The sequence below is a fragment of the Pseudophryne corroboree genome, unplaced genomic scaffold, assembly GCF_028390025.1.
Source record: "Pseudophryne corroboree isolate aPseCor3 unplaced genomic scaffold, aPseCor3.hap2 scaffold_149, whole genome shotgun sequence".
Lineage (NCBI taxonomy): Eukaryota > Metazoa > Chordata > Amphibia > Anura > Myobatrachidae > Pseudophryne > Pseudophryne corroboree.
Genome location: NW_026968120.1, coordinates 905311 through 918424, shown reverse-complemented (window position 1 = coordinate 918424; position 13114 = coordinate 905311). Strand labels below are relative to the sequence as shown.

The 13114-nt window shown below is 48.7% G+C and overlaps 13 non-coding genes and 2 pseudogenes across 13 annotated transcripts; all 15 read left to right on the top strand.

Moving 5' to 3' along the window:
- Window positions 1-82: 82 nt before the first annotated feature.
- LOC134998893 (U1 spliceosomal RNA) lies at window positions 83-246 on the top strand. The gene has a single exon (XR_010201057.1). It is a non-coding gene; the product is annotated as a U1 spliceosomal RNA (small nuclear RNA).
- A 152-nt stretch (window positions 247-398) lies between these two features.
- Window positions 399-561, top strand: LOC134998501 (U1 spliceosomal RNA). Its single transcript, XR_010200733.1, has one exon. It is a non-coding gene; the product is annotated as a U1 spliceosomal RNA (small nuclear RNA).
- A 671-nt stretch (window positions 562-1232) lies between these two features.
- LOC134998797 (U1 spliceosomal RNA) lies at window positions 1233-1396 on the top strand. The gene has a single exon (XR_010200965.1). It is a non-coding gene; the product is annotated as a U1 spliceosomal RNA (small nuclear RNA).
- A 152-nt stretch (window positions 1397-1548) lies between these two features.
- Window positions 1549-1711, top strand: LOC134998482 (U1 spliceosomal RNA). Its single transcript, XR_010200715.1, has one exon. It is a non-coding gene; the product is annotated as a U1 spliceosomal RNA (small nuclear RNA).
- Window positions 1712-2382: 671 nt separating this feature from the next.
- Window positions 2383-2546, top strand: LOC134999089 (U1 spliceosomal RNA). Its single transcript, XR_010201252.1, has one exon. It is a non-coding gene; the product is annotated as a U1 spliceosomal RNA (small nuclear RNA).
- Window positions 2547-2698: 152 nt separating this feature from the next.
- Window positions 2699-2861, top strand: LOC134998375 (U1 spliceosomal RNA). Its single transcript, XR_010200656.1, has one exon. It is a non-coding gene; the product is annotated as a U1 spliceosomal RNA (small nuclear RNA).
- A 615-nt stretch (window positions 2862-3476) lies between these two features.
- Window positions 3477-3640, top strand: LOC134998783 (U1 spliceosomal RNA). The gene has a single exon (XR_010200952.1). It is a non-coding gene; the product is annotated as a U1 spliceosomal RNA (small nuclear RNA).
- A 151-nt stretch (window positions 3641-3791) lies between these two features.
- LOC134998393 (U1 spliceosomal RNA) lies at window positions 3792-3933 on the top strand (annotated as a pseudogene).
- A 692-nt stretch (window positions 3934-4625) lies between these two features.
- LOC134998770 (U1 spliceosomal RNA) lies at window positions 4626-4789 on the top strand. The gene has a single exon (XR_010200939.1). It is a non-coding gene; the product is annotated as a U1 spliceosomal RNA (small nuclear RNA).
- Window positions 4790-4941: 152 nt separating this feature from the next.
- Window positions 4942-5083, top strand: LOC134998526 (U1 spliceosomal RNA; annotated as a pseudogene).
- A 695-nt stretch (window positions 5084-5778) lies between these two features.
- On the top strand, window positions 5779-5942 carry LOC134998957 (U1 spliceosomal RNA). The gene has a single exon (XR_010201118.1). It is a non-coding gene; the product is annotated as a U1 spliceosomal RNA (small nuclear RNA).
- A 152-nt stretch (window positions 5943-6094) lies between these two features.
- LOC134998611 (U1 spliceosomal RNA) lies at window positions 6095-6257 on the top strand. The gene has a single exon (XR_010200792.1). It is a non-coding gene; the product is annotated as a U1 spliceosomal RNA (small nuclear RNA).
- A 670-nt stretch (window positions 6258-6927) lies between these two features.
- LOC134999001 (U1 spliceosomal RNA) lies at window positions 6928-7091 on the top strand. Its single transcript, XR_010201162.1, has one exon. It is a non-coding gene; the product is annotated as a U1 spliceosomal RNA (small nuclear RNA).
- A 152-nt stretch (window positions 7092-7243) lies between these two features.
- On the top strand, window positions 7244-7406 carry LOC134998576 (U1 spliceosomal RNA). Its single transcript, XR_010200778.1, has one exon. It is a non-coding gene; the product is annotated as a U1 spliceosomal RNA (small nuclear RNA).
- Window positions 7407-8076: 670 nt separating this feature from the next.
- LOC134998984 (U1 spliceosomal RNA) lies at window positions 8077-8240 on the top strand. Its single transcript, XR_010201145.1, has one exon. It is a non-coding gene; the product is annotated as a U1 spliceosomal RNA (small nuclear RNA).
- The last annotated feature ends 4874 nt before the right edge of the window (window positions 8241-13114 follow it).

Here is a 13114-nt window from a genome sequence, read left to right as displayed (position 1 = left end):
CCCTTGTGCTGCCTCAGTTGAATCTCCTTTACTTGACAGAGATGTGCCTGAGCAGCGGCCCTCCCCAGCCCTATCCCAAATCATACTTATTTTGCATAGGCGATACCATGGTCATGAAGATTGTTCTCCCAGGGTGAGGTTCATTCATTGCATTCTGGGTATGCTGACCCCTGTGATTTCCCCAAATGTGGGAAACTCGACTGCATTATTTGTGGTAGTGGGGGACTGTGTTTGTGCTTTCCTCTGGTCAGCTCTGGTAAAAATCAGATTTCTTTATCTCAGATCTTCCTCTAGCCTTGTTCTTCTTTCGAGAGTTCCCCTGTGCTGCCTCAGTTGGATCTCTTTCACTTGACAGGGGGGTGCCCGAGCAGCGACCCTCCCCAGCTCTAGCCCAACTCCTACTTACCTGCCAGGTGAGATACTATGATCATGAAGGTGCTTCTCCCAGGGCAAGGCTCACCCATTGCACTCTGGTTGTGCTGCCCCTGTGATTTCCCCAAATGTGGGAAACTTGACTGCATAATTTGTGTTTCCCTTGGTCGGCTCTCGTATAATTCAGATCTCTTTGTCTCAGGTCTCTCTCCAGCCTAGTTTGCTGTCTGTTTCCACTTCTCTTTTCTTGAGCCGCTCCCTTCTATGCCCTTGCGCACTATCCTGACTTCTCCCGTCTGCTTACTTCGTGCCTTCCAACGCACAATGCAAACTACAGGTAGTGCTGCAGGGCCCACACCCTTTTACTTGCCTTACAGAGCAGCTCTGGAGCAGTTACAGTGCCCAGCTGCTGCAAGAAATCAGCTTGAATGCTTCAGGGGCTGGGGCATAGCCAACATGAGCCCCACACCGAAGGAGGGTGGAGGTGTGTAATGCGAACTAGGGGTCATCCAAGCGCCGCAAAAGGCCGCCATGCCCTGCACGCCCCTTTTCTCTTTTCATATGCAGACGAGGGTTGAAGCCAACTTTGACCCACTGCTTGGATGGCATCACCATATGCAAATCCATCTGCTGCAGGCCTTCCCCCAGGAATGCTTGCACTAGTTGTTGCATTTGGTTTGTTGTTTGGGGGTGCTTCAGTATTAGGCAGCCTTCTGCCCTCCCATGTTCATCTGAAAATATGTGTTCTCCCTGCAGTTGTTGTCCCCAGATGAGAGTTCCCTTGTGCTGCCTCAGTTGAATCTCCTTTACTTGACAGAGATGTGCCTGAGCAGCGGCCCTCCCCAGCCCTATCCCAAATCATACTTATTTTGCATAGGAGAGACCATGGTCTTGAAGATTGTTCTCCCAGGGTGAGGTTCATTCATTGCATTCTGGGTATGCTGACCCCTGTGATTTCCCCAAATGTGGGAAACTCAACTGCATTATTTGTGGTAGTGGGGGACTGTGTTTGTGCTTTCCTCTGGTCAGCTCTGGTAAAAGTCAGACTTCTTTGTTTCAGTTCTTCCTCTAGCCTTGTTCTTCTTTCGAGAGTTCCCTTGTGCTGCCTCAGTTGGATCTCCTTCACTTGACAGGGGGGTGCCCGAGCAGCGACCCTCCCCAGCTCTAGCCCAACTTCTACTTACCTGCCAGGTGAGATACTATAATCATGAAGGTGCTTCTCCCAGGGCAAGGCTCACCCATTGCACTCTGGATGTGCTGCCCCTGCGATTTCCCCAAATGTGGGAAACTTGACTGCATAATTTGTGTTTCCCCTGGTCGGCTCTCGTATAATTCAGATCTCTTTGTCTCAGGTCTCTCTCCAGCCTAGTTTGCTGTCTGTTTCCACTTCTCTTTTCTTAAGCCGCTCCATTCTATGGCCTTGCGCACTATCCTTACTTCTCCCGTCTGCTTACTTTGTGCCTTCCAATGCACAATGCAAACTACAGGTAGTGCTGCAGGGCCCACACCCTTTTACTTGCCGTACAGAGCAGCTCTGGAGCTGTTACAGTGCCCAGCTACTGCAAGAAATCAGCTTGAATGCTTCAGGGGCTGGGGCATAGCCAACATGAGCCCCACACCAAAGGAGGGTGGAGGTGTTTAATGCGAACTAGGGGTCATCCAAGCGCCGCAAAAGGCCGCCATGCCCTGCACGCCCCTTTTCTCTTTTCATATGCAGACGAGGGTTGAAGCCAACTTTGACCCACTGCTTGGATGACATCACCATATGCAAATCCATCTGCTGCAGGCCTTCCCCCAGGAATGCTTGAACTAGTTGTTGCATTTGGTTTGTTGTTTGGGGGTGCTTCAGTATTAGGCAGCCTTCTGCCCTCCCATGTTCATCTGAAAATATGTGTTCTCCCTGCAGTTGTTGTCCCCAGATGAGAGTTCCCTTATGCTGCCTCAGTTGAATCTCCTTTACTTGACAGAGATGTGCCTGAGCAGCGGCCCTCCCCAGCCCTATCCCAAATCATACTTATTTTGCATAGGAGATACCATGGTCATGAAGATTATTCTCCCAGTGTGAGGTTCATTCATTGCATTCTGGGTATGCTGACCCCTGTGATTTCCCCAAATGTGTGAAACTCGACAGCATTATTTGTGGTAGTGGGGGACTGTGTTTGTGTTTTCCTCTGGTCAGCTCAGGTAAAAGTCAGATTTCTTTGTCTCAGATCTTCCTCTAGCCTTGTTCTTCTTTCGAGAATTCCCTTGTGCTGCCTCAGTTGGATCTCCTTCACTTGACAGGGGGGTACCCGAGCAGCAACCCTCCCCAGCTCTAGCCCAACTCCTACTTACCTGCCAGGTGAGATACTATGATCACGTAGGTGCTTCTCCCAGGGCAAGGCTCACCCATTGCACTCTGGGTGTGCTGCTCCTGCGATTTCCCCAAATGTGGGAAACTTGACTGCATAATTTGTGTTTCCCCTGGTCGGCTCTCGTATAATTCAGATCTCTTTGTCTCAGGTCTCTCTCCAGCCTAGTTTGCTGTCTGTTTCCTCTTCTCTATTCTTAAGTGCCTTCCAATGCACAATGCAAACTACAGGTAGTGCTGCAGGGCCCACACCCTTTTACTTGCCGTACAGAGCAGCTCTGGAGCTGTTACAGTGCCCAGCTGCTGCAAGAAATCAGCTTGAATGCTTCAGGGGCTGGGGCATAGCCAACATGAGCCCCACACCGAAGGAGGGTGGGGGTGTTTAATGCGAACTAAGGGTCATCCAAGCGCCGCAAAAGGCCGCCATGCCCTGCATACCCCTTTTCTCTTTTCATATGCAGATGAGGGTTCCAGCCAACTTTGGCCCACTGCTTGGATGACATCACCGTATGCAAATCCGTCTTCTGCAGAACTTCCCCCAGGAATGCTTGTACTAGTTGTTGCATTTGGTTTGTTGTTTGGGGGTGCTTCAGTATTAGGCAGCCTTCTGCCCTCCCATGTTCATCTGAAAATATGTGTTCTCCCTGCAGTTGTTGTCCCCAGATGGGAGTATCCTTGTGCTGCCTCAGTTGAATCTCCTTTACTTGACAGAGATGTGCCTGAGCAGCGGCCCTCTCCAGCCCTATCCCAAATCATACTTATTTTGCATAGGAGATACCATGGTCATGAAGATTGTTCTCCGAGGGTGAGGTTCATTCATTGCATTTTGGGTATGCTGACCCCTGTGATTTCCCCAAATGTGGGAAACTCGACTGCATTATTTGTGGTAGTGGGGGACTGTGTTTGTGCTTTCCTCTGGTCAGCTCTGGTAAAAGTCAGATTTCTTTGTCTCAGATTTTCCTCTAGCCTTGTTCTTCTTTGAGAGTTCCCTTGTGCTGCCTCAGTTGGATCTCCTTCACTTGACAGGGGGGTACCCGAGCAGCAACCCTCCCCAGCTCTAGCCCAACTCCTACTTACCTGCCAGGTGAGATACTATGATCATGAAGGTGCTTCTCCCAGGGCAAGGCTCACCCATTGCACTCTGGGTGTGCTGCTCCTGCGATTTCCCCAAATGTGGGACACTTGACTGCATAATTTGTGTTTCCCCTGGTCGGCTCTCGTATAATTTAGATCTCTTTGTCTCAGGTCTCTCTCCAGCCTAGTTTGCTGCCTGTTTCCACTTCTCTTTTCTTGAGCCGCTCCCTTCTATGCCCTTGCGCACTATCCTGACTTCTCCCGTCTGCTTACTTTGTGCCTTCCAACGCACAATGCGAACTACAGGTAGTGCTGCAGGGCCCACACCCTTTTACTTGCCTTACAGAGCAGCTCTGGAGCTGTTACAGTGCCCAGCTGCTGCAAGAAATCAGCTTGAATACTTCAGGGGCTGGGGCATAGCCAACATGAGCCCCACACCGAAGGAGAATGGAGGTGTTTAATGCGAACTAGGGGTCATCCAAGCGCCGCAAAAGGCCGCCATGCCCTGCATAACCCTTTTCTCTTTTCATATGCAGATGAGGGTTCCAGCCAACTTTGGCCCACTGCTTGGATGACATCACCGTATGCAAATCCGTCTTCTGCAGACCTTCTCCCAGGAATGCTTTTACTAGTTGTTGCATTTGGTTTGTTGTTTGGGGGTGCTTCAGTATTAGGTAGCCTTCTGCCCTCCCATGTTCATCTGAAAATATGTGTTCTCCCTGCAGTTGTTGTCCCCAGATGAGAGTTCCCTTGTGCTGCCTCAGTTGAATCTCCTTTACTTGACAGAGATGTGCCTGAGCAGCGGCCCTCCCCAGCCCTATCCCAAATCATACTTATTTTGCATAGGAGATACCATGGTCATGAAGATTGTTCTCCCAGGGTTAGGTTCATTCATTGCATTCTGGGTATGCTGACCCCTGTGATTTCCCCAAATGTGGGAAACTCAACTGCATTATTTGTGGTAGTGGGGGACTGTGTTTGTGCTTTCCTCTGGTCAGCTCTGGTAAAAGTCAGATTTCTTTGTCTCAGATCTTCCTCTAGCCTTGTTCTTCTTTCGAGAGTTCCCTTGTGCTGCCTCAGTTGGATCTCCTTCACTTGACAGGGGGGTGCCCGAGCAGCGACCCTCCCCAGCTCTAGCCCAACTCCTACTTACCTGCCAGGTGAGATACTATGATCATGTAGGTGCTTCTCCCAGGGCAAGGCTCACCCAATGCACTCTGGGTGTGCTGCCCCTGCGATTTCCCCAAATGTGGGAAACTTGACTGCATAATTTGTGTTTCCCCTGGTCGGCTCTCATATAATTCAGATCTCTTTGTCTCAGGTCTCTCTCCAGCCTAGTTTGCTGTCTGTTTCCACTTCTTTTTTCTTAAGCCCCTCCCTTCAATACCCTTGTGGACTATCCTGACATCTCCTCCTGTCTGCTTACTTTGTGCCTTCCAATGCACAATGCAAACTACAGGTAGTGCTGCAGGGCCCACACCCTTTTACTTGCCTTACAGAGCAGCTCTGGAGCTGTTACAGTGCCCAGCTGCTGCAAGAAATCAGCTTGAATGCTTCAGGGGCTGGGGCATAGCCAACATGAGCCCCACACCGACGGAGGGTGGAGGTGTTTAATGCAAACTAAGGGTCATCCAAGCACCGCAAAAGGCCGCCATGCCCTGCATACCCCTTTTCACTTTTCATATGCAGATGAGGGTTCCAGCCAACTTTGGCCCACTGCTTGGATGACATCACCGTATGCAAATCCGTCTTCTGCAGACCTTTTCCCAGGAATGCTTGTACTAGTTGTTGCGTTTGGTTTGTTGTTTGGGGGTGCTTCAGTATTAGGCAGCCTTCTGCTCTCCCATTTTCATCTGAAAATATGTGTTCTCCCTGCAGTTGTTGTCCCCAGATGAGAGTTCCCTTGTGCTGCCTCAGTTGAATCTCCTTTACTTGACAGAGATGTGCCTGAGCAGCGGCCCTCCCCAGCCCTATCCCAAATCATACTTATTTTGCATAGGAGATACCATTATCATGAAGATTGATTTCCCAGGGTGAGGTTCATTCATTGCATTCTGGGTATGCTGACCCCTGTGATTTCCCCAAATGTGGGAAACTCGACTGCATTATTTGTTGTAGTGGGGGACTGTGTTTGTGCTTTCCTCTGGTCAGCTCTGGTAAAAGTCAGATTTCTATGTCTCAGATCTTCATCTAGCCTTGTTCTTTTTTCGAGAGTTTCCTTGTGCTGCCTCAGTTGGATCTCCTTCACTTGACAGAGGGGTGCCCGTACAGCGACCCTCCCCAGCTCTAGCCCAACTCCTACTTACCTGCCAGGTGAGATACTATGATCAGGAATGTGCTTCTCCCAGGGCAAGGCTCACCCAATGCACTCTGGGTGTGCTGCTCCTACGATTTCCCCAAATGTGGGACACTTGATTACATAATTTGTGTTTCCTCTGGTCGGCTCTCGTATAATTCAGATCTCTTTGTCTCAGGTCTCTCTCCAGCCTAGTTTGCTGTCTGTTTCCACTTCTCTTTTCTTGAGCCGCTCCCTTCTATGCCCTTGTGCACTATCCTGACTTCCCCGTCTGCTTACTTTGTGCCTTCCAACGCACAATGCAAACTACAGGTAGTGCTGCAGGGCCCACACCCTTTTACTTGCTTTACAGAGCAGCTCTGGAGCTGTTACAGTGCCCAGCTGCTGCAAGAAATCAGCTTGAATGCTTCAGGGGCTGGGGCATAGCCAACATGAGCCCCACACCGAAGGAGGGTGGAGGTGTTTAATGCGAACTAGGGGTCATCCAAGCGCCGCAAAAGGCCGCCATGCCCTGCACACCCCTTTTTTATTTTCATATGCAGACGAGGGTTGAAGCCAACTTTGACCCACTGCTTGGATGACATCACCATATGCAAATCCGTCTGCTGCAGGCCTTCCCCCAGGAATGCTTGCATTAGTAGTTGCATTTGGTTTGTTGTTTGGGGGTGCTTCAGTATTAGGCAGCCTTCTGCCCTCCCATGTTCATCTGAAAATATGTGTTCTCCCTGCAGTTGTTGTCCCCAGATGAGAGTTCCCTTGTGCTGCCTCAGTTGAATCTCCTTTACTTGACAGAGATGTGCCTGAGCAGCGGCCCTCCCCAGCCCTATCCCAAATCATACTTATTTTGCATAGGAGATACCATTATCATGAAGATTGATCTCCCAGGGTGAGGTTCATTCATTGCATTCTGGGTATGCTGACCCTTGTGATTTCCCCAAATGTGGGAAACTCGACTGCATTATTTGTTGTAGTGGGGGACTGTGTTTGTGCTTTCCTCTGGTCAGCTCTGGTAAAAGTCAGATTTCTATGTCTCAGATCTTCATCTAGCCTTGTTCTTTTTTCGAGAGTTTCCTTGTGCTGCCTCAGTTGGATCTCCTTCACTTGACAGGGGGGTGCCCGTACAGCGACCCTCCCCAGCTCTAGCCCAACTCCTACTTACCTGCCAGGTGAGATACTATGATCAGGAAGGTGCTTCTCCCAGGGCAAGGCTCACCCAATGCACTCTGGGTGTGCTGCTCCTACGATTTCCCCAAATGTGGGACACTTGATTACATAATTTGTGTTTCCTCTGGTCGGCTCTCGTATAATTCAGATCTCTTTGTCTCAGGTCTCTCTCCAGCCTAGTTTGCTGTCTGTTTCCACTTCTCTTTTCTTGAGCCGCTCCCTTCTATGCCCTTGTGCACTATCCTGACTTCCCCGTCTGCTTACTTTGTGCCTTCCAACGCACAATGCAAACTACAGGTAGTGCTGCAGGGCCCACACCCTTTTACTTGCTTTACAGAGCAGCTCTGGAGCTGTTACAGTGCCCAGCTGCTGCAAGAAATCAGCTTGAATGCTTCAGGGGCTGGGGCATAGCCAACATGAGCCCCACACCGAAGGAGGGTGGAGGTGTTTAATGCGAACTAGGGGTCATCCAAGCGCCGCAAAAGGCCGCCATGCCCTGCACACCCCTTTTTTATTTTCATATGCAGACGAGGGTTGAAGCCAACTTTGACCCACTGCTTGGATGACATCACCATATGCAAATCCGTCTGCTGCAGGCCTTCCCCCAGGAATGCTTGCATTAGTAGTTGCATTTGGTTTGTTGTTTGGGGGTGCTTCAGTATTAGGCAGCCTTCTGCCCTCCCATGTTCATCTGAAAATATGTGTTCTCCCTGCAGTTGTTGTCCCCAGATGAGAGTTCCCTTGTGCTGCCTCAGTTGAATCTCCTTTACTTGACAGAGATGTGCCTGAGCAGCGGCCCTCCCCAGCCCTATCCCAAATCATACTTATTTTGCATAGGAGATACCATGGTCATGAAAATTGTTCTCCCAGGGTGAGGTTCATTCATTGCACTCTGGGTATGCTGACCCCTGTGATTTCCCCAAATGTGGGAAACTCGACTGCATTATTTGTGGTAGTGGGGGACTGTGTTTGTGCTTTCCTCTGGTCAGCTCTGGTAAAAGTCAGATTTCTTTGTCTCAGATCTTCCTCTAGCCTTGTTCTTCTTTCGAGAGTTCCCTTGTGCTGCCTCAGTTGGATCTCCTTCACTTGACAGGGGGTGCCCGAGCAGCAATCCTCCACAGCTCTAGCCCAACTCCTACTTACCTGCCAGGTGAGATACTATGATCTTCACTGTTAGGGCAATCAGGATGTGGAATTCCCTGCCAGGGAAGGTGGTAATGGCGGACTCTGTAATTGGATTTAAAAAAGGAATGGATACATTTCTGAATGAAAAAGCTATCCAAGGTTATAATACTTAAAATATCAACATGGTTAATCCGGGGGTAACATGAGTTATAGTAGCTAACTAGTCATAAAACATTATTCAGCAAGTATGTAGAATCATCACAACTTAAAACAGGTTGAACACGATGGGCAATTTGCCTCTATTCAACCTCAAAAACTATGTTACTATATGTTACTATATTACTATGTTACTGTAGTATACAGAACACCACAATGTAATGAGCAGTGATAGTGAGCACTGATGAGGATACTAGAACTGACACTGAGCAGCAAGATGCAGCACTGGACTATTAGTAATGTACTGTAGTATGCTGAGCACCACAATGCAGCACAAGACAATGAGCAGTGATACTGAGCACTGATGAGGATACTACTGAGAACTGACACTGAGCAGGAGAGACACACTACTAGTATTACTGAGCAGCAATAAGTAACCACTGATACTGAGCACTGATATTGAGATTTCCACTGAGAGAACATAGCCACGTCCTCTCCGCTCTCTCTTCAATGCACGAGTAAAAATGGCGGCAACGCGCAGCTCTTTATATGGAATCCGAATCTCGCGAGAATCCGACAGCGGGATGATGACATTTTCCCTTGTTCAGGTTTTCCGAGTCAGGCGGGAACAACCGAGCCTGCCTCGGACCAGTGTAAACCACGTGGAGTTCGTGGGGAATTCGGTTCTCGGAGAACCGAACCCGCTCCTCTATATATACTATATTACTATGTTACTGTAGTATACAGAACACCACAATGCAATGAGCAGTGATAGTGAGCACTGATGAGGATACTAGAACTGACACTGAGCAGCAAGATGCAGCACTGGACTATTAGTAATGTACTGTAGTATGCTGAGCACCACAATGCAGCACAAGACAATGAGCAGTGATACTGAGCACTGATGAGGATACTACTGAGAACTGACACTGAGCAGGAGAGACACACTACTAGTATTACTGAGCAGCAATAAGTAACCACTGATACTGAGCACTGATATTGAGATTTCCACTGAGAGAACATAGCCACGTCCTCTCCGCTCTCTCTTCAATGCACGAGTAAAAATGGCAGCAACGCGCAGCTCTTTATATGGAATCCGAATCTCACGAGAATCTGACAGCGGGATGATGACATTTTCCCTTGTTCAGGTTTTCCAAGTCAGGCGGGAACAACCGAGCCTGCCTCGGACCAGTGTAAACCACGTGGAGTTCGTGGGGAATTCGGTTCTCGGAGAACCGAACCCGCTCCTCTCTACCTTATACCCATCAATTTTTTTTATTTTCAATCTAAGCCCCTGCAGTTTTCTGTAAGCATCTGCTTCGCTATGACGATCAACAAGTCACAAGGGCAAACACTCAGGGCTTGAGGCGTAGATCTTAGGACCAGCTGCTACAAGCATGGCAGAGGTGTCACTATCACTGGTGACACCCAGAGAGGTGGCGAGGGAGATTGTAATGCAGTGCGCGCAGATAAACAGCGCAATGGTAAAAAGGAGGCATGGTTTCATAGGTAGGGGCGTGGCCTGGTGGCCTGAATCTACATTTTGTTGCTCCGGGTGTCCCGGGGGTTGGGGGCTGCACCCGGGGACTAGTGTGTGAGCGGTGCTGGCTCCTGCACAGTGACAGGGCATGGCCACCCAGCATGACGCCTCCCTTCTTGACCATGCTGTAATTGCAGTCGCACTGCAGTTCAGCGTGATCATAAAAAATGGTGTAGGCTCCTGCTGGTGCAGACTGTAGAGAAAAGCTGCTGTGACCACTAGAGGTGAGCGGGTTCGGTTTCTCTGAATCCGAACCCGCACGAACTTCATGTTTTTTTCACGGGTCCGAGCAGACTCGGATCCTCCCGCCTTGCTCGGTTAACCCGAGCGCGCCCGAACGTCATCATGACGCTGTCGGATTCTCGCGAGACTCGGATTCTATATAAGGAGCCGCGCGTCGCCGCCATTTTCACACGTGCATTGAGATTGATAGGGAGAGGACGTGGCTGGCGTCCTCTCCATTTAGATTAGGGTTGAGAGAGAGAGAGATTGACCTGAGGCTGTGATACTGTAGAAGAGAGTGCAGAGTTTAGTGACTGACGACCACAGTGACCACCAGACAGTGCAGTTGTTTGTTTTATTTAATATATCCGTTCTCTGCCTGAAAAAAACGATACACACAGTGACTCAGTCACATACCATATCTGTGTGCACTGCTCAGCCCAGTGTGCTGCATCAATGTATATATATATCTGACTGTGCTCAGCTCACACAGCTTATAATTGTGGGGGAGACTGGGGAGCACTGCAGTGCCAGTTATAGGTTATAGCAGGAGCCAGGAGTACATAATATTATATTAAAATTAAACAGTGCACACTTTTGCTGCAGGAGTGCCACTGCCAGTGTGACTAGTGACCAGTGACCTGACCACCAGTATATATAATATTAGTAGTATACTATCTCTTTATCAACCAGTCTATATTAGCAGCAGACACAGTACAGTGCGGTAGTTCACGGCTGTGGCTACCTCTGTGTCGGCACTCGGCAGCCCGTCCATAATTGTATATACCACCTAACCGTGTTTTTTTTTTCTTTCTTTATAGTCATACTAGTTACGAGTATACTATCTCTTTATCAACCAGTCTATATTAGCAGCAGACACAGTACAGTGCGGTAGTTCACGGCTGTGGCTACCTCTGTGTCGGCACTCGGCAGCCCGTCCATAATTGTATATACCACCTAACCGTGGTTTTTTTTTTCTTTCTTTATACATACATACTAGTTACGAGTATACTATCTCTTTATCAACCAGTCTATATTAGCAGCAGACACAGTACAGTGCGGTAGTTCACGGCTGTGGCTACCTCTGTGTCGGCACTCGGCAGCCCGTCCATAATTGTATATACCACCTAACCGTGGTTTTTTTTTCTTTCTTTATACATACATACTAGTTACGAGTATACTATCTCTTTATCAACCAGTCTATATATTAGCAGCAGACACAGTACAGTGCGGTAGTTCACGGCTGTGGCTACCTCTGTGTCGGCACTCGGCAGCCCGTCCATAATTGTATATACCACCTAACCGTGGTTTTTTTTTCTTTCTTTATAGTCATACTAGTTACGAGTATACTATCTCTTTATCAACCAGTCTATATTAGCAGCAGACACAGTACAGTGCGGTAGTTCACGGCTGTGGCTACCTCTGTGTCGGCACTCGGCAGCCCGTCCATAATTGTATATACCACCTAACCGTGGTTTTTTTTCTTTCTTTATACATACATACTAGTTACGAGTATACTATCTCTTTATCAACCAGTCTATATTAGCAGCAGACACAGTACAGTGCGGTAGTTCACGGCTGTGGCTACCTCTGTGTCGGCACTCGGCAGCCCGTCCATAATTGTATATACCACCTAACCGTGGTTTTTTTTTCTTTCTTTATACATACATACTAGTTACGAGTATACTATCTCTTTATCAATCAGTCTATATATTAGCAGCAGACACAGTACAGTGCGGTAGTTCACGGCTGTGGCTACCTCTGTGTCGGCACTCGGCAGCCCATCCATAATTGTATACTAGTATCCAATCCATCCATCTCCATTGTTTACCTGAGGTGCCTTTTAGTTGTGCCTATTAAAATATGGAGAACAAAAATGTTGAGGTTCCAAAATTAGGGAAAGATCAAGATCCACTTCCACCTCGTGCTGAAGCTGCTGCCACTAGTCATGGCCGAGACGATGAAATGCCAGCAACGTCGTCTGCCAAGGCCGATGCCCAATGTCATAGTACAGAGCATGTCAAATCCAAAACACCAAATATCAGTAAAAAAAGGACTCCAAAACCTAAAATAAAATTGTCGGAGGAGAAGCGTAAACTTGCCAATATGCCATTTACCACACGGAGTGGCAAGGAACGGCTGAGGCCCTGGCCTATGTTCATGGCTAGTGGTTCAGCTTCACATGAGGATGGAAGCACTCAGCCTCTCGCTAGAAAAATGAAAAGACTAAAGCTGGCAAAAGCAGTAGCACCGTAAAGAACTGTGCGTTCTTCGAAATCCCAAATCCACAAGGAGAGTCCGACTCCAATTGTGTCGGTTGCGATGCCTGACCTTCCCAACACTGGACGTGAAGAGCATGCGCCTTCCACCATTTGCACGCCCCCTGCAAGTGATGGAAGGAGCACCCGCAGTCCAGTTCCTGATAGTCAGATTGAAGATGTCAGTGTTGAAGTACACCAGGATGAGGAGGATATGGGTGTTGCTGGCGCTGGGGAGGAAATTGACCAGGAGGATTCTGATGGTGAGGTGGTTTGTTTAAGTCAGGCACCCGGGGAGACACCTGTTGTCCGTGGTAGGAATATGGCCGTTGACATGCCTGGTGAAAATACCAAAAAAATCAGCTCTTCGGTGTGAAAGTATTTCACCAGAAATGCGGACAACAGGTGTCAAGCCGTGTGTTCCCTTTGTCAAGCTGTAATAAGTAGGGGTAAGGACGTTAACCACCTCGGAACATCCTCCCTTATACGTCACCTGCAGCGCATTCATAATAAGTCAGTGACAAGTTCAAAAACTTTGGGTGACAGCGGAAGCAGTC